The sequence below is a fragment of the Hevea brasiliensis genome, chromosome 4 (genome assembly GCF_030052815.1).
Source record: "Hevea brasiliensis isolate MT/VB/25A 57/8 chromosome 4, ASM3005281v1, whole genome shotgun sequence".
In the NCBI taxonomy this organism is placed as follows: domain Eukaryota; kingdom Viridiplantae; phylum Streptophyta; class Magnoliopsida; order Malpighiales; family Euphorbiaceae; genus Hevea; species Hevea brasiliensis.
In genome coordinates this window covers 79,761,175-79,785,669 of record NC_079496.1, presented here as the reverse complement: position 1 = coordinate 79,785,669, position 24,495 = coordinate 79,761,175, and positions in this window count along the sequence as shown.

Genomic DNA, 24,495 nt, shown 5'->3' with positions numbered 1-24,495 from the left:
AAACTAGACACATAATGGCACAACTTTGGTGAAGAAACCATGCCCAGAAAACCAAACCAAGCTGACCAAAAGTTTTCTCTAATCCGGGTGACCTGCATTCTGCCTGGGCAAAATGACCAAATGAACAGTGTTTGGTCATTTGGCCATAACTCAGTGTAGAAAGGTCCAATTGACCTGAAATTTTACCAGAAACAATATGAGATATAGACCAACAACTTTCATGAAGGAACCTAACCCAAATTATGACCAGAACATATTCAAAAAGTGAGTTACAGTCACTGTTCCTAACACTATAGATTTGGTCACCCAGAAATTTGAGAAATCATCATCCATCCAGTTGTGTTTTTTTTTGCCATAACTTGCAAAAAAAACTCCAAATGGAGTGATTCGAAAAAGTAAATGCAACTAGACAAAATAAGGAACAACTTTCATGTTGATCATTTTGCAAAATTCCCACTGCAAAAATGACTAATGGAACAGTCAAGACAAAGCATGAAAACTGAAAATTCTGTCCAATTAACATTAAGCTTAGAAATGGTATTGGCAATCAATACCAACAAATTTAGAATGCAAAATGTGGTATGTTGGGAGTATTAGAACCAATGTACCTATTGCCTATGCAAAAGTCAACATTTTTGTTGACCAATGAATGGAATAGTAACACTAAAACTTAAATTTCAAAAATTGTGAAACTTAAAAGTGTAAAATGCCCTAGTATACCTAGCAAGATTGGTTTGGATAGGTTGGCATGCCAATAGGGTTCTGTTAGCAGTACTGCATATAGCTTCATGCCATTCTGTGTTTCATTGCTTCCCATGCCATTCTGTGACATAATAGCCTTTGGTTATGTTATTTGAGTTGGTATACTTGGGTTTTTACCCTGATGATTATTACAGTTTATTAGCTGTTCTGTTGCACACCGGGAGACACAATGTGACTGATGGTGTGATGGTCCGAGGTACTTAGTGCCCAGTGCTAGTTTACTCATTTATCCAGTCCAGTCAACTAGTATGGGTAACTCAGGCAATGATAATAAACCTTACAAAATTTTAAACAGATAATACTGTAAATAATATCAGAAATTAAGTCTACCCAAAAATGTAAACACACATTCTGAATATTATTTTATTTTAGTTATTTTATTTTATTTTATATTGTCACGACTAAGCAGAATTGCTTAGCACATCGCTTTTGCCAAGCGCAGGTACTGGAGACCTAGCTGGGGATCCCAGCAGACATCAGACAGGGTGAGTATTCAGAGCTACATTCAAAGTCCAGAGTCACCTCACATCTACACTGCATATGGTAGGATATTAGGATTTTGGGTAGCATTTTGTATTTTGCATTTTGTATTAGTTTTGGATTGTAACTATAAGCTCTTGTAATTATGTAATAATAGAAATATGTGAAATTTCATATTATTGAAATTTTCTGTATATTATGTTGAGAAATATTTATGAATGTGCTTTCAGTGATGATGTGAACAGAAAAGAAAAATTTCTAAAAATAGTGTTGTGATTTGAGATTGAGATTTTGAGATTGACTTGAATGTGTATAATGGAGTTTGGATTTGGAAATTATATTGGAAGTGTTTTTAAACAGGTTCAGAAGAACTGTTTTTCCAATTTATAGCCGGCACTCTGCCGGATTTTCTATAAAATTTGCAGAAAATTTCAGATTTATCAAAAATTGAAAATAAATGAATTAAAAGGGATAAATTATAGTAGAAACATGAATTGGTACTCCGGCACACTGAGTGGCATATCTTGCTCGGCTACACTTTAGACGGGTAAGGGGTGTCACAAAGAAAATGAAACTAAGTTAAACGAGCCGGCACCACAGCGATCGGTGACCGCACGGGGAAGGCCGTTGCCTACCCTAGGACCGTGAGGAACCCTCAAAATTAAATCTTGGGACATAGGTAAAGGTTTATTGAAATGTAATTGACACTAGAAATATCAAAGAAAAATTAATAAATTAGTACAAAGAAAAATGAAAAATTGAGAAACAGACAAAAATCGGTGTTATCGAAAAATCGGGAATACAACTCGAAGAGAGGCATTTTGGTCATTTGACACCTAGAGTTGCCTTTTGACCTCAATGTCCATTTAAAATAAATGATATTACACTTTAGAAATGTCATGAAAAATTTAATTGTGATATATTATGTAAATAGTGAAAAAAAATGAGATAAATGTGCAAATAAAGGAAACCTTGTATAATTAAACATTAAATTATTGTTTAGTGCTCCACTAACTACATTATGAGAGACATAAAATAAGTCTTACTGGGTAGAAATTGGTCATTTTCAACCTTCACAAGAACCAGCCGAAACTCTCACCATTGAAAGAACTCCATAGCCGGCCATGGAAGGACCTCTATGCAACCTTGATCAAGTCATCTTTTTCACTAGGTTCCTTCACTAAACCTTGTCTACACACCTTTGGCAGCATACTTGGAGCAAAAATAAGGAAGTTTAGTGAGGTTTGAGCAAGCTACAAAAATAAGTAAGTGTCCAATTCTCTTCCTTCCTTTAGTAAAAGTGATGCTTGAGTTAAGGGATGTTGTTTGGTGAAGAAAATTTGATGAATTGTTGAGTATTGGAATTGAGCCATTTTCAGCAGCCATGAAGGTTTGTAGTGTTTGAGTTTTTCTTACCTCTAATGGATGGAAATTAAGGTTGATTAACTCAAATGGAAGATGTAGTAAGTTAATATCCAAGGATGTGCATGTTAGTGCTTGAATTAAAGGTTTGAAAATGGGTCTTGATACTTTGGTAAACTGCCATGTTTGGCAGCCTATAATACTATGAAATTGTATGTGAGTTTATGTGAATTATTGATGAAATGTGATGGTGTTAAATAGTGGGCAGCATGTGTAGTTTTGATGGATATGTATGTGAAATATTGGTGTTGAAGTATGTTGTATTTTGGTGGAATTGAATGTTGGACTTTAATGGTGAATTGTGTGCATTGAGCACTTGAGTGTTCTGCCCAATATACTTGTTGGAATTGTGTTTAGTATTTGTAGAAGTGCTATGAATGAATAATGAAGTCATGAGGAGGAGAAGGATTGTCAAATTAGAAGTGTAATTATCTTATGCAGGTTGTGTGTTGTTGACAGTACCTAAATTAGGTTATAAGTGCAAAACTGTGAACCCAATTGGTATGAGGCCAATGGGGGGTGAAACTAGACACCAAATAGGCCAACTTTCATGCAAAAATGTTGCCAAAATTCTGCCTAGAAACTGACCTTAAAAATGACCAAATCCGGAATGGCAAACTTGCAAACCCAGATTTTTGACCATATGAACAGTAGTTATTGGGATGACCATAACTCACTCCAAACAGGTCCAATTGACCTGAAATTTTTACCATGGATAGCTTAGACATAGCTACAATTCTTATAAAGATACCAAAGCCCAGAAATGGCCATAACCAAGTCAAATAGCTTGCACAAGTTCGGGTACCAAAACTGCCAGAACTAAAAGTGACCTAAAATTGACCAAATTTTGTACTAAAGGTGTAATCTGTCCAGCTTTAGTAAATTGACCATATCTTGGTCTATACAACTCAGAATGATCTGAAATTTTGACTAGAGTGCAGAAAGACATAGAGCTACAATTTTGCTTCTTTGACCAGAAGCTAAAAACTAAGAGAAATAGAACTTTAAGCTAGACCAATCTAGCACACAAAAATTAAAAATTTGACATTTACATACAATGATGCTTAAGGTAATTTGGCAATGAATGCCAACTTATAAAAAAGGTCAATTGCATTATATTGACAACATATTGAATTGTAAATTGTGATATGTTGATGCTAGAAACAACTTATCTATATTACCTAAAAAGGTCAACATATGCATTGACTTATGAAATTACATAATAGCTAGTAAACTCAAGAAATTGAAGAATTAAAAAATTAATTTATAATGTGCCCTAGTTTGCCTAGTTGACTAGTTTGGATAGGTTGGCATGCCAATAGGATTCTGATAGCTGTTTTGTAAATGGCTTTATGTCATACTGTGTTTTTACGGCATATTATGCCACACTGTGACTTTAATAGCCTACGGCTATACATACTGTATTATTATACTTGGCTTATCGCCAAATTAACTATATGGCTTTTTAGCCACACTGTTTGCACACTAGGAGACACTTTGTGACTGATGGTGTGACGACCCAAGGTACTAGGTACCCAATGCCAATATATCCGTTTATCCAGTCTGGTCAGTGTATAGGCTACACGGGCAGTTAATTTAAGCACTATTAAATTCAAATAGCTAAATCCAGTCTTCTAACATACAGCACCACCAAAATTAGCAAAAATGAAAAGTTAGCAAATAAAAGTAGAATCAACAACTGTAAAGAATATCGATGTCATAAATTCATAAATAATTTGTTTACTTTATTTTAGTATATATTTCTTTATATTTGGCACCACTAAGCAAAATTGCTTAGCACATTGCTTTTGTAATGCGTAGGTATTGGAGACACAGCTAGGGAGCCCAGCAGACCTATGACCGGGTGAGACATCAGATCTGCACAGGAGTCCAGAGTCATATGCACTGCATTACATACATGGTAGGACTTAGGATATCTTGTATTTTGTACTTCTATTGTATTTTTGAAATTCGGCCTGTATTTTGTAATATTATGAAAGCTCTAAAGTTTGTAATATTTTGTACATATTAAATAACAAGGAGATTTTCTGGATGTATTTAAGTTAAAATGGATTGTATTTTAAAACTATTTAAATATTGTAAAAATCAACAGACTGTGTTGAAATATTGAGACTATGAAATAATTGAGATTTTGATATTATCATATCGAACTATTTTTAACAGGTTTGGAAGGACAGTTTATCCGAAATACAGATGGGACCTCGCCAGATTTTTATTACCATTTTTGAAACACTAATTTTATTAAAGTATGAAAATAATATCAGCATGATATGATTATTACATAAAAGACTTCTTAAAATCAAATTGAGTTCAGGAAATGAGTTAAGCACAGACTAGGTGCTCTGACACGCCGTGTAGCATGCCTTGCTCGGCTACACTGCAGACGGGTAAAGGGTGTTACATTAATCAAAGCTAATTTGAAGGTTGCCTCAGATAGACTGAAGTCTTATGCTGACTTGAGGAGAAAAGACATAGAATATGAAGTTGGTGACATGGTGTTTCTCAAAGTATCACCATGGAAAAAGGTATTGAGATTTGGGAGGAAGGGTAAGTTAAGCCCTAGGTTCATTGGCCCATATGAAGTCATTGAACATGTATGTCTAGTGGCCTATAGGCTAGCTTTACCACTAGAGCTGGATAAGATCTATAATGTGTTCCACGTATCTATGTTGAGAAGGTACAGATCAGACCCTTCACATGTCATTTCCATAGAAGAGATTGAAATACAACCGGATTTGACATATGAAGAGGAACCAATAAGGATCCTAGCTTGGGAAGTGAAAGAATTGTAGAACATGCAGATTCCATTAGTGAAAGTGCTTTAGAGGCACCACAACACCGAAGAGGCAACCTAGGAAAGTGAAGAAATGATGAGGCAATAGTTCCCTGAACTATTTGCATTAGGTAAATTTCACAGACGAAATTTTTGCTAGAGGGGAAGAGCTGTAACGCCCTCACTATAGATAATCCATACATTCTACTGTTTCGGTGACTAACGTCTATCCGAACAGCCATAATATCTGGAACTATATTTAAACTAGAGTGAGGAGCCATAAATAACCCAAATAATGACAAGAAAAATTTAAGCAATGAAATGCACTAAGGTTAAGTGAACTGTAGCTCCGGCAATGGGTAATATCGCACCTTACTCTTCTGTAAGGCATAACATGATCCCGTAGTACACGTAACGAATTATAGTACTTCGCCTATCGGTAACCCATTAAATATACTACAAGGGATTTTAAAACTATTTCTATACATTTTTAAGTTGACATTAATTGACATTTTTTTCACAAATATTAAAACTTTTAATTGACATTAAGTCACAAGTCAAATTTTTGGATATTTACAACTACCGCAATTTTTATAAAAATTTCGACAAAGTACCGACTGTATTTTGAGAAAATAGTTCTTTAAAACCTAAAAAAGAAACACACTTCCAATATTTTTACTCAACCATAACTCCAATACAAGTCCATTTCATCTCACAATCTCATACAAGAAGCTCAACTCAAAATCAATCGCAATTCGAAGCATCTCATTTCAAAAAAAGAATAATTTCTCATTCACAAAATACAAAAATTTAATTATTTACATTGATTAAAAAACTCAGAAATAAATTTGAAAATTACAATAATTTGCATTTTAATTACATACCCAAAATAATATTACAAAAGTTATTGTACAACTGCTCAACCAATTTACATATATATAATTACATGCATACATCAAAACTTAATGTATAAGATTATGCCTCTAATATACCCAAAGTTAATCTTAATGAGTCTTCAAGGTGCAGCTACCGGAAATCTCACTCGGCTGCCCTATCTTTACTTTCACCTGTGATAGCATACAAAGCTATCGCTGAGTTATAAACTCAGTGGTGCACACCCTTGATTTAAAACATAATATACAATACCTTAACAAAATTTTAGCAAAGAATTTGGAAATCTTGAAATTCAATCAAAATTCCAAAAATCAAAATATTCATTGCCAATAAAATAAATCATTTGTTAAAATGACTCTGCTCAAGAATTTCAATTTATCAAATCATAACTGAACATTTAAAGTAATTCCAGTAATTTATGGAAAGAAATCTTAATTCCAATAAAATCAATTATGCATAAATCCCATTTGAAATCATAATTCTTAGTGTTCAAAACCCATTCTTTATCTCACTAACTATGCAAGACTAATCCGTAAGGGCCATCTTTGGGGCGATTCTAACTCCCTATGGTTGGGGAGGTCAAATCGGGATTCTAACTCCCTATGGTCAGGGAGGTCGAATCATCATGCACAGTACACACCACAATAGTGCAACTTCCGAAAGGGCCAATGACTAACCTCTAGTAAGAGGAGAATCTAAGCCTGTGCACATACCATGGTATTCAAAACAAAACAAAGCTAACTCCATTGTCTCCTCAACAAATGAAAGAGATGGGTAATAACCTAGTCAAGCATTTATAGTGAGATATAAAACAATATTATGAATCTCTTTATCATTTTTATGAACATAAATCATAACACAATTCAATTCAATGTCAATTCCAATATCCAAAAATTTTTATGCTCATCTCAATTCAAAACAAATTTTATCCATTCCCATGTCAAGTATGTTTCAATCAAAATTTTTCCAAAGCTAACTTTATTTAATTCATGACAAAATAAAATCATAACTAATTTCATTTTCTAAAACTAAACTCATTCATAGCATAATACATTTCAATAATTGTTGAGATAAATTCAATATTTGATAAACGTAATACAATAAGAAATAAAATCATTTAGTCAAAAGGAATATGAAGAAACATAACCAATAAAAACACTAGTTGTGCACAAACGTCTTTGTTAACTAGTTTACTCCAAATTTCGATTTTTTCTTAAAGATCCCTTTCCAGTCTCTTTTTCAACTGAAACACAAAATTTACAGTGTTTCAGTATATAACTTATAATAAATCTAATAAATAATTCATGTTTACTGAATTCTAGCCCTAATATGCTTAAATTAAAGTTTTTTAAAATTTGTATTTCGGGGTTACTATTTATGATCCTATTTAAGTCAAAATATTGACTTTCTCATGCTTAATAGGTATGTGAATTCCAATTACTCCCACATACTACATTTTGAGTGTCAAATTTGTTGGTCTTGATTGCCATTTCAATTTCTAACTCTCCTAAGAGAAATTGCCATTTTTCAGTTTTGATCCCCTATATTGGATTATTCCATTGGTCTGGTTACTGTGGAACTTTGGCTTAGTGTCCTTCACCAAAGTTGTTCCTTATTGTCTTATCATTAATTCTCTTTTTAAATCACTCCATTTGGAGTTTTTTAGGCCAAGATATGGTCATTTTACTAAGGCTGGCCAGATTGGTGTTACCCAAAATTTCTGGGCTTGTTTAGGTTCTGGCAGTTTTGGACAACTAAATTTTGGTGGCAATTTCATTTAGTTATGGGCAGAATTTGGGTTGGTGTTCTTCATGAAAGTTGTATTGTTATGTCATACCTTTCCAATTCCACAAAAATCAGGTCATTTGGACCTGCCTAAGCCAAGTTATGGCCAAATGAACAAACATTCATTTGGTAATTTTTGTATAGTGGCAGTGCACATTACCCGGATTTGACCTAATTGTTCACTATCTAAATGTCATTTTCTGGGCATGATTTCTAAATGAAAATTGTTTCTTTATGTGTCTAATTTCATTCCCAATTGGCCTCACACCAATTGGGTTGGTAAAATTTCAGTTTTTGTCCCTGAAATGGACCTAGGTCAGGCTATCCAGTAGTGACCCCTCATCAATCCAAATTTGGCTTTACTTCTCATCATTCAACACATTCTAAATTACACCATTTAACCATTTTAAACCTCACTTAGGTCAAAGTAAATCAATTTACCAAATTCTTAATTTTTTCCCCCAAACCCTAAGGGTCAAGAACCCTAATTTTTCTACTTGATTAAATTCTTACAATTAAAGTGTATAAACACTATCTAAATACTAAATTAAGCTTAATTACACTTTTAATTCCCTTAAAATCCATCAAACCCTACCCCTTCTAATGTTGGCCAAAATTCCATTAGTCCCTTAATCCAACATTTTTGTTTGATTTTTACATAATTCCTAAGTTAATTCAATTATATGTGCATAAATTTAAAGAGATAAATTGAAATTCACTACTAACCTCTTTCTTCAATTTCTCAAGCTCTAGTTTCTTCAATTTCTTCTTCCTTTTCCTTCTTCAATCTTCTTTTCAAGTTGCAACGGCAAGGTTTAATTAAGTGAGTTGGGAAATTAGGGCTAAGTTTGGTGTATAATCAAGCTCCAAATGAGCTTTAATGGTGATTTGTGAGAGAAAGATGGGAGAGAAGAGAGAGGTGTGGGAGACGGCACTAGGAAGAAGAAATGGAGATGTATTTTTTTTTTCTTTTCTTGTCATTTTATGTCATTATCCCATAATTGTCATAATTAGAAAATATAAAATTATTAAGTCATGCTTAGGTCACACTAGTGATGTTATAATTCTTATTTTAATTTCCTTTTCTTTCCTTTATTTTCTTCATACTTTTTCAATTTAAATCTATACTTCAAAATTTTTATTTCTCAGATTTTATTGGACAGCTAGGTTAGGAGTCACCTCTAGGGTGAGTTGACCAATTTGCCCCTCGCTGGTTTGATCCGATTTACAAATAATTCAGTGTTTCTTTCGGAGCCCTGACCTAATTATTTGACCTACTTATAAGCTCTTTTCTGTGATTTTCTCTTTTCCACTAGGTTTGTAATAGTCCTTAGGACTGCTGTGTCATAATTTCCTGTTCAAAATTGGAGTTAGGACTGACCTCATAGTCACTTCTCGATAAGGTCACCATCGCTGTGACCATCGACTTATTTAACTTTTTATGCATTGTTTTTCTTATTTCTACTTAACCTTCTAGTCAACACTATTTATTTTTGTTCAGGGCTTTTCTAGGTGTCTTAACATGGTTCTAATCCTCTTAATTGTCTGGACTGAAACCAGTCATTGGAACAGTGAAATATACCAGGCTATGCATATATGAGTGTTACAATTCTCCCCCCCCCCCCCTAAAATAAATTTCGTCTCGAAATTTTTACCTGGTATCAGTCCTTGAATAGCTGTGGGTGTTGTCTCCTCATGTCCTCTTCATGCTCCCAAGTAGCTTCCTGGCCTGAATGATGCTTCCACAACACTTTAACCAATACTATTTACTCATCGATTGCTCACCTCCTGTGCCAAGTTTCTTATCAGCTTCTGTCATAAGTTAGATTCAAATTCATTTTAATTTTAGAGGTAAGCAAATTTGTGTGCTAGTGGATCCACTTTTTCTAGGACCTCGTATGATCCTATGGGTGAGAACTTAGTTTTACTCTTTTCTTATCAAATCTCTTGATCATTTGATGCAACCTTCAGTTTAGTTTGGAATATTTTTGTCTTTTCTTGCTGTTGTTTTAGTAATTATTTTCCTTTATAGTCTTTTTTTTATTTTTTTATTATTTTTAAAATGACCTTGTTGGTCATATATGAACTACTTATCTCTTTATTGGCCATAGGTCCATAACCATTATCTTACTATCTCCATTTATGACCAAGGCCTATATGCCATTTTGCACTATCTTGTTTGCTTTTGTTTAACTTATTTCTTTCTTAATAAAATAGTTTGAGATATCGTTACGTGTCTTAAGTAAGTTGTTTGCCCTGGTGGCAATTCCTCATATAGTGTTTCTCTCATTTCTTATTGTTCTATTTGTTTCCTTTTTTTTTTCATTACACAACTTAAATTTAATTATTTTATCCCTCAACCTTATCTTCTTCCTTAACTTGACCGTCGAGTCATGATTTATCACCTCTTATCATCCCTAATAAATCCGCTATACTTCAATATTACTTTGATTTGGTCCTCTGACCATTCTAGTCAACACTTTAACTAATATTCATAATGTTTCTTTATTACATTTGCACCGATTATTCTAATTTTTACTTCCACAACTCTTTTATCTATCGATATTCTATAGCTTATTTTGCACTGATGTGTAGTCATTACTTCCTTTTGTATTGAACTATAACCTTTCGATATTCTAACTTTAGAGTTTTAAATCCCGGGTTAGGATTTTCAAACTCCCTTCCAATAATAAAATTTTATCCCGATAGAATTTTACCAAAATAGATGCCGTTTTTGCAATAATCCTCATCTTAGTGCACTATCGGGTAGTACATAGCTCTACACAATAATCTCAAATTAGTACTGTAATCTACAGCTTACCGTACAAACATTAAGAACATTGCATTCCAATAGATCAAACTTTCCTACATTTTATTCTTTTCGAATTCACTAATATCGAAAACTTATTCTAATTACCATATCCATTGACAATTACTAGCAGTAACATCTTTGCCCTCATTTAGAGCTATTATATTACTGTAACTTACTTTTAGGTCCTCTTGCCTTATTTTAAGTAGGCTCACTAATTAACTTTATAAATTATGGTATGCTAAAAAATACTTTTCGTTGACAATTCTTCCAAAATTAATGTCAATCATACTTGTTATTGTAGTTTTTATCCTAAAGGACTAGTTACTAATGCATCAAAATTTATTCCCCTTATAAAGGAGTAGCAACAAAATATATAATTCTAACACTAATATACAAATAAGTAGTGCTGGGATCAAATAATAACTAATTATTTCTTCCAAAAATTAAGAACTTACCAGTAGCTACATCCGAAGTTTCTGCTCTTTCCCCCTGGTGCCTAGAGTACACCCTGGCTGGTTCATTACTCTGTTCACGTTGATTCGCTGTGCTTAGATTGCGAGGAGTACCAACTCTATTTCTATCTCGTCCTCTATTGACTGTCTGTGAACTTTGGAGAGCAGATTGAGGTTCTTTAGTACAATCTCTAGCAAAGTGTCCAAGCTTTACACAATTGTAACAAGCTTCAGTTGTTTTACGACAAATGCCCCCATTTAGTTTGCCACAAGAGTTGCAGATGTGAGGAGGATATAAGCTTTTAATTGTTCGATGACTGGACGTTGGTGGCTTCTCTTCTGATGATCTGCCTCTATCATATGCCTGTGCTCGGGGTTCCTCAAATTATTTTCTCTTTCCCAAATTACTATTCGAGCTGTGACCACTAGGTTTCTCACTCTTCGCTATTTCATATTGCCCTTATGGGGGTTGGGTCTATACTTGGGCTTGAGTTGACAGACTATCAGCCATTTATTGAAAGAAAGTGGCCATTTGCTGGGCCATTTGTGCCGTAATTTGTACGGATGGAACTGGTACAGTCGAATTTTCAACACTCTGTGGAGCTAAGGCCTCTCCTTGTGCCTCAACTACAACTAGTTGTTCTACTGATGTATCTCTCTCTTCCATTCTATTCACAAAATCTTCTTTTCCTGGGACAACCTATACAAGGAGGTTTCTCTTCGTTAGTTCATATTTATGATGCAAATGTACTATATGTATCAAACATTTGAGCAGTTGTAATTTTCGACAAAATATTTCAAATTCACAGTTCAAAATTTACTTTAAAACCATTGCTCTGATACCACTAAACATATCACACCCTGCTTTTCTGTAAGGCATAATATGATCCCGTAGTACACCTAACGAATTACCGTACTTCGCCTACCGGTAACCCATTAAATATACTACAAGGGATTTTAAAACACTTTCTATACATTTTTAGGTTAATGGGTACATTTTTTTCACAAATATTAAAACTTTTAATTGACAATATGTCACAAATCAAATTTTTGGATATTTAAAACTACAGCAATTTTTACAAAAATTTTGGTAGAGTACCAACTATATTTTGAGAAAACAGTTCTTCAAAACCTGAAAAGAAACACACTTCCAATATTTTTACTCAACCATAACTCCAATACAAATCCATTTCATCTCACAATCTCATACAAGAAGCTCAACTCAAAATCAATCGCAATTCGAAGCATCTCATTTCAAAAAAAGAATAATTTCTCATTCACAAAATACAAAAATTTAATTATTTACATTGATTACAAAACTCATAAAAAAATTTGAATATTACAATATTTTACATTTTAATTACATACCCAAAATAATATTACAAAAGTTCTTGTGCAACTGCTCAACTAATTTACATACATATAATTACATGCATACATCAAAACCTAATGTACAAAGCTATACCTCTAATATACCCGAAGTTAATCCCAATGAGTCTTCAAGGTGCAGCTACCGAAAATCTCACTCGGCTGCCCTATCTTTACTTTCACCTACGACAGCATACAATGTTATCGCTGAGTTGTGAACTCAGTGGTGCACAACCTTGATTTAAAACATAATATACAATACCTTAACAAAATTTTAGCAAAGAATTTGGAAATCTTGAAATTCAATCAAAATTCCAAAAATTAAAATATTCGTTGCCAATAAAATAAATCATTTGTTAAAATGACTCTGCTCAAGAATTTCAATTTATCAAATCATAACTGAACATTTAAAGTAATTCCAGTAATTTATGGAAATAAATCTTAATTCCAATAAAACCAATTATGCATAAATCCCATTTGAAATCATAATTCTTATTGTTCAAAACCCATTCTTTGTCTCACTAACTATGCAAGACTAATCTGTAAGGGCCATGTTTGGGGCGATTCTAACTCCCTATGGTTGGGGAGGTGGAATCATCATGCACAGTACACACCACAATACTGCAACTTCCGAAAGGGCCAATGAAAAACTCAGATCTAATCTCTAATAAGAGGAGAATCTAAGCCTGTGTGTCACACCCTACCCCTCTGTAAGGCATAACATGATCCCGTAGTATACCTAATGAATTACCAACTTCGTCTACTGATAACCCATTAAATACACTACAAGGGATTTTAAAACTTTTCTTACTTCTTTTTATAGTGGTGAGCACTATTTACAAGTGTTAAAAATTTTTTGAACTTAAGTGAAAGAGATAACACATTTGAATTATTAGGAATTTCTGTAAAAATTTTGGCGTAGTGCCCTCTGTATTTTGAATAAAATAGTTCTTCAGAAAACCTGTAAAAAGCACTTCAAATATATTTCTCAATCTCAACTCCACAATAATTTTTCAATATTTTCAAAGGATGAGATAAAAGAAATATAATACGAAATTTTACAAGTCAAAATAACTCATAATTTATTTTACAACTTCAATGTACAATTTTAATTTACAACTGCTCAAAATTAAAAACAATATATACATACAGTGAACATACATTACAGTATAAAATGTAAAATGTGGTATGCTCAATATACCCGATGATCTCTCGCTGAATACACTGGTAGCCTAGTCTGCTGCTCTGTCCATCTGTCTACCTGCGATAGCAATGAAAAGCTATCGCTGAGACAATGTTTCAGTGGTGCACAACATTAACCAAATACAACTTTAAATCACAAATCAAAAGTCATATAAATAGTGGATACTTAAACCATAGTTAAATTCAAGACAATGAATGTCATAAAGAATTTGAACTCCATTTCACAATATCACAATAAATCTCAATAGTCAAAACATAGTTAAATTCAAAAGACAGTGAATGTCAATAAGAATTTAAACTCCATTTCACAAATTATCAAAGCTCAAAATAACACAATTTAGTCAAATAATTTAAGAATACGGTGTTGCCAATTCATACACAACTTAAGCCATGACACAAATTTCCGATCAATGCCGTGTTGTACACCACGACAAAGCAATCTCAACCCCACTAATCGAAATCAATGAGGGAGGAAGCTAGCTATATAATGAGTACTCATCCGATCTACAACCTCAACTGGTAAACTAGAGAGGGAGAAAAATAAACGATCTCAACCCCATAAATGGAGGAGGAATAATGTGATACTGTCATGCTAAGTGTGAACACAAAATCAATTCCAAACATTTTATTCAAATGATTCGTGAGAAATCCAATAAATTTCCAAAGTCATAATTTCATTCACAAGATGGCAACACATTTCACAATTAACTTCAAATTTTCATAAATCACACTAAATCAATTTTTTCACAGTTTCAAACCATTTACAATGCTTTTCAAGCAATAAGTATCCATTCAAACACATTTTCATAATTGAAAACAATAATATACAAATAGTCATAATTTATTTCAATTGAAAAATTCAAAAGAAATAACTGTTGTGCACAAACACAATTTAAAACAATAATATCAAAATAATCATAATTTATTTTTCAATAACCATAATTTATTTCAATTGAAAAAATTCAAAAGAAATAATTATTGTGCACAAACCTCTGATAACTGTCTCCTGGCCTTGACTTAGTGTTTCCTTCCCTTTCCCTGAGTTTTTGCTAACTAAGAAACACAATTTGAAGTGTTTCAGTACTCATTTAAACTGTCTCTAACGATAATGCTTGATAATTAATTCACTGAATTCTATTATTTGCTTAGTCAACCTAATATGTCGACCCTCGATGCATTCTAGGTAAATTAGGTTTTAATGTTACTAATATATCACATTTGTAGCCTTTTAGGGTTGGTACATATTACCAATTTTATTTCCATGTATTTTGCATTTTATTGCAATTTGCTGGATTCCGGGATACTAGTTTGACCTAGCCAGACAACCTAGTTTCCTCGGTTTTCGGGTTTCGGTCAAAACTACAAACTTATATATCTATGTCTTATTGCACGTGGGACAAAATTTCAGGTCATTCTGAGTTATTTAGACTAAGTTATGGTCATTTTACTATTGCTGGTCAAAATGCATCAAAATTGGTCACTTTAGGTCATTTTAGGTCATTTTAGGTTCGGCCAGTTTTTGGATCCGAACTTGTGCAAGCTGTTTGACTTTCTTATGGTCATTTTTGGGCTTTGGTGTCTTCATAAGACTTGTAGATATAGGTCTTAACTATTCATGGTCAAAATTTCAGGTCAATTGGACCTGTTTTGAGTGAGTTATGGCCAAAAAACTAACTACTGCCCAAATGGTTAATTTTCAGGCCTTCATTGCACTAATCCAGATTTGGTCATTTTTCAAGTTACCCTACAAGCAGAATTTTGGTAAGCTTCCTTCATGAAAGTTGGCACATTTTGTGCCTAGTTTCACCTCCAATTGGTCTCATATCAATTGGAGCCATACTCTTAAGGTTCTAGGCCCAAAACATAAACTGCCCTATTGTATTTTGTTCATTACTCATCAAAGGTCACTTTTAACACTTACCAAACCACACTTTCATGCCAATTCTGGATTGTATCCTAACCTAAACACATTTCACAACATATTTTTAGTCATTTTGGCAGCTTATAATCACACTCAACATGTACCATATAGTGCAGAAGTTTTCAAGCTGAAATTACAACAATTCAATCACCTAACCTAGCTCATTTACATGTCCAACCTCACACCATCATACATATACCCAAGCTGCCATAACAACTACCACAATTCAACATTAATATTCCATAAACCAAACATGAAATAACATTTTTATGGTTCACCAAATCAAGCTGCCGATTCATACATCACACTCCATTAGTTTCCAAGCTTCCAAATTCAAGTACACATTTACATATACTTAATATACATCACCCAAATAAATTCCTACACACATAAACACATAATCAACCCTTTAATCTACCATTTACAAGCAAGAATAAACTGCCCTTAAGGAGTTTCCATGTCTGCCAAAAATACACCTCTCCCTTTAAACATCAAACCTTAAAAATCTCTCCATAATTCAAGTACCCATAACATTCTTACTAACTTTAATGAAGCACTAACCAAAAACACAAAACTTACCACTTTAGAAACTCTTCAAAATCTCTCCAAAACTTGGTCTTCTTGCTGCCTATCTACTGCCCAAGTGGTGTAGAACAGTTTTTGTCAAGGAAGCTAGTGAAAAATATGGCTAAATCATGGTTGCATGGAGCTTGGCCATGAATGGCCATGGAGGTTCTTCAATGGAGCAATTCGGCTGGTTCTTGGAGAAGTGAGGAAGAAGATGATCTACTGTCCAAATGAAGTGGTAGTGGTCCACTTAAATGAGTTAGTGGAGCACTATGTCAAAATTAACTATTAGTTTAATCTAAGATTTCATTTTCCCACATTAAGCTTCCCATTTTTGCTATTTACATTAGGTACCACTAATTTATTTTTTCATGACATTTTCCAAGTGTAATATCATTTATTTTTAATGGAAATTTAGGTCAAAAGACAACTCGGAATGTCAAATGACCACAATGCCCCTTTCGGGTTGCATTCCCGATTTTTCGGTAACACCGGGTTTTGTCCATTTTTCGATTTCTCACTTTTCTTTGTACTAATTAATTAATTTTTCTTTGATATTTCTAATGGTATTTATACTTCAATAGGTGTCTATTTAAGTCCTAAAAATATTTTCTAGGGTTTCCCGCGGTCTAAGGCTAATCAACGGTCCACGCCGCGACTTTCCGGTGTTGTCACCCATCGCTAGGGTTCTCGGCTCGTTTAACTTGGTTACATTTCTTTGCTATTATTTTCCTTTGTTTTTCTTATATTTTATTTTCTTGTATTTCATTATTTTATGTCTCCTCACTCATATCGAAGTGTAGTTCTAGGCATCCTAGCTGTCCGGACAACACTGGTCACTGGAACAGTAGAACGCACTACCGAACTTAGGGGTGTTACACTGTGCACATACCATGGTATTCAAAACAAAATAAAGCTAACTCCATTATCTCCTCAACAAATGAGAGAGACGGGTAATAACCTAGTCAAGCATTTATAGTGAGATATAAAACTATATTATGAATCTCTTTATCATTTTTGTGAACATAAATCACAACATAATTCAATTCAATGTCAATTCTAATATCCAAAAATTTTTATGCTCATCACAATTCAAAACAAATTTTATCCATTCCCATGTCAAGTACGTTTCAATCAAAATTTTTCCAAAGCTAACTTTATTCAATTCATGACAAAATAAAATCATAACTAATTTCATTTTCTAAAACTAAACTCATTCATACCATAACACATTTCAACAATTGTTGAGATAAATTCAATATTTGATAAACATAATACAATAAGAAATAAAATCATTTAGTCAAAAGACATATGAAGAAACATAACTAATAAAAACACTAGTTGTGCACAAGCCTCTTTATTGACTAGTTTACTCTAAATTTCGGTTTTTTCTTGAAGATCTCTTTCCAGTCTCTTTTTCAACTGAAACACAATTTACAGTGTTTCAGTATCATAACTTATAATAAATCCAATAAATAATTCATGTCTACTGAATTCTATCCCTAATATGCTTAAATTAAAGTTTTTTGAAATTTGCATTCCGGGGTTACTATTCATGACACTATTTAAATCAAAATGTTGACTTTCTCATGCTTAATAGGTATGTGAATTCCAATTACACCCACATACCACATTTTGAGTGTCAAATTTGTTGGCCTTGGTTGCCATTTCAATTTCTAACTCTCCTAAGAGAAATTGCCATTTTTCAGTTTTGATCCCCTGTTTTGGATTATTCCATTGGTCTGGTTACTGTGGAAATTTGGCTAAGTGTCCCTCATCAAAGTTATTCCTTATTGCCTTATCTTTAATTTCCTTTTTGAATCACTCCATTTGGAGTTTTTAAGGCCAAGATATAGTCATTTTACTAAGGCTGGCCGAATTGGTATTACCCAGGATTTCTGGGCTTGTTTAGGTTTCGACAGTTTTGGACAACTAAATTTGGGTGGCAATTTCATTTGGTTATGGGCAGAATTTGGGTTCGTGTTCTTCATGAAAGTTGTATTTTTATGTCATACCTTTCCAATGCCACAAAAATCAGGTCATTTGGACCAGCCTAGGCCAAGTTATGGCTAAATGAACAAACATTATTCATTTGGTCATTTTTGTTCAGTGGCAGTGCACATTACCCGGATTTGACTTAATTGTTCACCATCTAAATGTCATTTTCTGGGCATGGTTTCTGAACAAAAATTGTGTCTTTATGTGTCTAATTTCATTCCTAATTGGCTTCACACCAATTGGGTTGGTAAAATTTTAGTTTTTTTCCCTGAATTGGACCTAGGTCAGGCTGTCCAGTAGTGACCCCTCATCAATCCAAATTTGACTTAACTTCTCACCATTCAACACATTCTAAATTACACCATTTAACCATTTTAAACCTCACTTAGGTCAAAGTTAATCAATTTACCAAATTCTCAATTTTTCCCCCCAAACCCTAAGGGTTAAGAACCCTAATTTTTCTACTTGATTAAATTCTTGCAATTAAAGTGTATAAACACTATCTAAATACTAAATTAAGCTTAATTACACTTTTAATTCCCTCAAAATCCATCAAACCCTACCCCTTCTAATGTTGGCTAAAATTCCATTAGTCCTTTAATCCAACATTTTTGTTTGATTTTTACACAATTCCTAAGTTAATTCAATTATATGTGCATAAATTTAAAGAAAGAAATTGAAATTCACTACTAACCTCTTTCTTCAATTTCTCAAGCTCTAATTTCTTCAATTTCTTCTTCCTTTTCCTTCTTCAATCGTCTTTTCAAGTTGTAAGGGCAAGGTTTAATTAAGTGAGTTGGGGAATTAGGGCTAAGTTTGGTGTATAATCAAGCTCCAAATGAGCTTTAATGGTGATTTGTGAGAGAAAGATGGGATAGAAGAGAGAGGTGTGGGAGACGGCACTAGGAAGAAGAAATGGAGATGCAAATTTCTTTTTTCTTTTCTTGTCATTTTATGACATTATCCCATAATTGTTATAATTAGAAAATATAAAATTATTAAGTCATGCTTAGGTCACACTAGTGATATCATAATTCTTATTTTAATTTTCTTTTCTTTTCCTTTATTTTCTTCATATTTTTTCAATTTAAATCTATACTTTAAAATTTTCATTTCTCAGATTTTATTGGACAGCTAGGTCAGGAGTCACCTCTAGGGGTGAGTTGACCAATTTGCCCCTCGCCGGTTTGATCCAGTTTGCAAATAATTCAGCGTTTCTTTTGGAGCCCTGACCTAATTATTTGACCTACTTATAAGCTATTTTCTGTGATTTTCTCTTTTCCACTAGGTTTGTAATAGTCCTTAGGACTACGGTGTCACAATTTCCCGTTCAAAATTGGAGTTAAAACTGACCTCGTAATCACTTCTCGGTAAGGTCACCCATCGCTGTGACCATCAGCTTATTTAAATTTTTATGCATTGTTTTTCTTATTTATACTTAACCTTCTAATCAGCACTATTTATTTTCATTCAGGGCTTTTCTAGGTGTTTTAACATGGTTCTAATCCTCTTAATTATCCGGACCGACACCGGTCACTAGAATAGTGAAATATACCAGGCTATGCATATAGGGGTGTTACAATGGAGAAAGGTCCCTTAGGCAAATCCTACATCAGCAAAGCAAGGAGATGGTCTTGGGTTCAAAAAGTAATGATAGATAAAATGAGGGAACTAATCACTAGAGGCGCCTTTTGGTGGAATGGCCTGGAGAGTTAGAAGAAATCCAGGGTTAAGCATGTTCACTTGAGAGAAATCCTAGGATGGGTGACCTCCTGGGAAGTTCTCCATTCCACCTATGGGAAAAAACCGTGAGGCTTATGGCCAAAGCAGACAATTCCTCTAGTGGTTGGAGCCCGATCGTTACAATTGGTATCAGAACCGCTCACGTGTCCTCTTGAGCGATGGTGGGGCAAACCTCAGTGAGGACGCTGAGACCCGAAAGGAGGGGAGAAAGTTCCCTTAGGCAAATCCCACATCGGCAAAGCACGGAGATGGTCTTGGGTTCAAAAAGTAATGATATATAAAATGAGGAAACTAATTACTAGAGGCGCCTTTTGTTGGAATGGCTTGGAGAGTTAGAAGAACTCTAGGGTTAAGCGTGCTCGCTTGAGAGAAATCCTAGGATGGGTGACCTCCTAGGAAGTTGTCCATTCTACCTATGGGATAAAACCATGAGGCTTATGGCCAAAGTAGACAATTCCTCTAGTGGTTGGAGCCCAATCATTACAATTGGTATCAGAGCCGCTCGTGTGTCCTCTTGGGCAATGGTGGGGCAAACCTTAGCAAGGACGCTGAGTCCCGAAAGGGGGGGGAGAAAGGTCCCTTAGGCAAATCCTACATTGGCAAAGCACGGAGATGGTCTTGGATTCAAAAAGTAATGATATATAAAATGAGGAAACTAATCACTAGAAGCGCCTTTTGGTGGAATGGCCTAGAGAGTTGGAAGAACTCCAGAGTTAAGCGTGCTCGCTTGAGAGAAATCCTAGGATGGGTGACCTCCTGGGAAGTTCTCCATTCCACCTATGGGACAAAATCGTGAGGCTTATGGCCAAAGCGGACAATTCCTCTAGTGGTTGGAGCCCGATCATTACAGGTAACCCTAACGGGAAGCGGCTGTGAAGACAGTTAGCGACCCTAGACCCGTGGGAAACCCTGTGAAATAATTTTTTTAGGACTCAAGTGAAGGACTATTGAGGTTTAGATGACAATAAATTGCTAAGAAAATATAAAGAATATTATATAAATCGGTACAGACAATTTTAGCTCATTAAAGAAAACGAAGGGCATTTTGGTCATTTTCACCTTCAGATATGATTTTTTACCAACTTGTCCATTTAAGTAAGTGAGGTATATGTTATAAAATATGAATAAATATTGATATAAATTTAAATGGAAATAGAAAAGAAAAGAAAGAAAATAAAACAAATAAAAATTTAAATTGAAATAATGACATAATGATGATGCAATTAAAAATCTCTCAACCAATCAAAACTAAATAAGCTTAACTAAAAAGGATGAAAAGAGAGTAATTAAAATAAAAATCAGTTTCTTCTTCTTCCTTTTGAAGCTTGGCAGAACCACCTTGAGTCCCTTCCACCATTTTTGCGTCACAAAGCTTGATTTCCTCATGCTTTTCACCCCAAAACCCATAGTTGTCTTCACTAAAAATTACACCCATACCTTGTAGAAGTAATTGGCTGCCAAGAAACAAAGAGAAAGTGAAGATTTGGAAATCTTAGAATCTTGCTTCAAGAGGTTAGTGCGAATTCCTTTCTCTCTCTCTTTATATTCTATGTTAGGATCATGAATTAAGTGAGAAATTGTAGAAATTGAAACAAATTGTGCATGTTAGACTTTCCCTAAATTTTTGGCAGCCATGAATTAAAGATGGATTGGATAAATTTTAATGGAATTAAAGTGTGTAGTGATGGCCATGAATTAGAATATATGTATTAGAACTTTGATTTTCATGTGTGGTGTGAGATGAAGAAATTTAGAATTAGGGTTTGAACTAAATAAGGGTTTTAATAAATTGATGGTGAAATGGTGTTCTAATGGTCAATTAGTGACCATTTGAGGTGAATTGACCTTAATTTGGGGTGAATTATGGCACTGAATGGTAAAATGTTCAAGCTGCCCTAGGTGCTAGAAATTCTAGACTTGAGTCCAGTGTGTTTGGGGCAGCAATAAGTTAACTTATGTAGCTTCAATTGGTGTAAGGCCAATTGAAGGGAAAATTAGGGGCATAATACCACAATTTTTATGAGAGACCCTACTCAGAAAACCAACTTAAAGTGACCTAAAATTTGCCTAAATCTGGGTAACCAAAAATCTAGACCTGGAAAATGACTAAATCAACAGTATTTGTTCAAATGGCCAGAACTTTGTGTAGAGAGGACCAAATGACCTGATTCTTAAGCCCATGGAAATCTTAGACATAATAGAACAACTTTTATGAAGAATATAAACCTAAATTCTGACCATAACCTATTCAAATTGCTAACCAAATTTAGCTCACCAAATCTGGCAAAACCAAAATTGTCCAGAAATCCTGGACAATGACTAATTCGGCTAGTATGGTAAAAATACCATAACTTGAGTTGCAGAACTCCAAATGGAGTGATTCAAAAAGGAAAATTAAAGTAGACACATTAAGGAACAACTTTGGCGAAGAAATTTTAGCTAAATTCTCACTGTAGAATGGTCCAATAGAATAGTAAACATAAGTGACCAAATCTGAAAATTTGAAATTTCTTCCAATAAGCTTTGAATTACAATTGGCAACCAATGCCAACAAAATTGTGACCCAAAATGTGGTATGACCATGTGTTTAAAAATGGTATACCTATTAATTATGAAAAATTTAATATTTTTACATGAATAGTAATGTGAATAGTAACATCCAAAACTTAAAATGCAAAGAACCAAATACTTAACTTTGTCAATATGCCCTACTATGCCTAGAATGATTGGTTTGGATAGTTTGGCATGCCAATAAGGTTCTGATTGCAGTACTGCCTATAGCTTTATGCCATTTTGTGATTCATGGCTTTAGTGCCATTTTGTGATATTATAGCCTACAGCCATTTTGCTATTCTTAACATACTTAGCTTTATGCCCGATGATTATTATGGCTTGTTAGCCATTCTATTGTACATCTGGCAGACACTATGTGATCGATGGTGTGATGGCCTAAGGTACTTGATACCCAGTGCCAGTTCACCTGTTTATCTAGTCCAGTCAACTAGTATAGGTTACTTGGGCAACTAAAATAAATCTTAAAAATTTATTATTAAATAATGGATGTAAAAAAATCACTAAATTAATAATATTAAGAATAATTACAAAAAAATTCAGCCTGCATGAAAAAAAAAACATAATTTCTTGTATTTATTTATTTAGTTTATTTTTATATTATATTGGGACCACTAAGCTGTATGCTTAGCGCATTGCTTTTTGCCATGCGTAAGTACTGGAGATACAAAGTGAGAGCCCAGTAGACCATAGGCTGGGACAATTATGAAAGTTCAGATCTGCATTGAGTCCGGTGTCACATCCTCTACAGTGCATTTTGATAGGACCACTAGGCTTCATCTGTAATTTTTGTATTTTGTATTTTGTAGTTAGACATTCATCTGTCATGTAATTAAGAACTTATGTAATCATTTGTAAATTATATAAATTAATGAAATTTAGGTATTTCCTTTATGAATGTGAGCTTTTATTTATTTATGCATGGGATGAATAAAAATTTGAGTTTGAGAATATTGAGATGAAATTTGAGATTGTGAAAAAAATACATATAACTGAAATCATTATTGAGATTTTTAATGGGTGAAAATTGTCAAAATTACGAATAAGTCAGGGGAAACTCTATCAGTTTCTCTGATTAATAAATTGACCCTAAATTAATAAAATAAAATGAAATAAGATAAGTTAAGGCGCTCCGGCACCGAGTGTGACATGCCTTGCTCAGCTACACTGTACACGGATAAGGAGTGTCACATTGTCACACCCTACCCTCTGTAAGGCATAACATGATCCCGTAGTATACCTAATGAATTACCAACTCCGTCTACTGATAACCCATTAAATACACTACAAGGGATTTTAAAAACTTTTCTTACTTCTTTTATAGTGGTGAGCACTATTTACAGGTATTAAAAACTTTGGTGAACTGAAGTGATAGAACCAATACATTTGAATTATTTGGAATTTCTGTAAAAATTTTGGCAGAGTGCCATCTGTATTTTGGATAAAACAGTTCTTCAGAAAACCTGTAAAAAGCACTTCAATAGATTCCCAAATCTCAACTCCAACATATTTCTCAACACAACACATTTCTCAACTCAAATCCATAGTGATTTTTCAAAGACTGAGGTAAAAGAAATATAATACAATTTTTATAAGCCAAAATAACTCATAATTATTTTGCAACTTCAATGTACAATTTTTATTTACAACTGCTCAAAATCAAAATCAAAACAAAATATACATACAGTGAATATACATTACAGTACAAAATGCCAAATGTGGT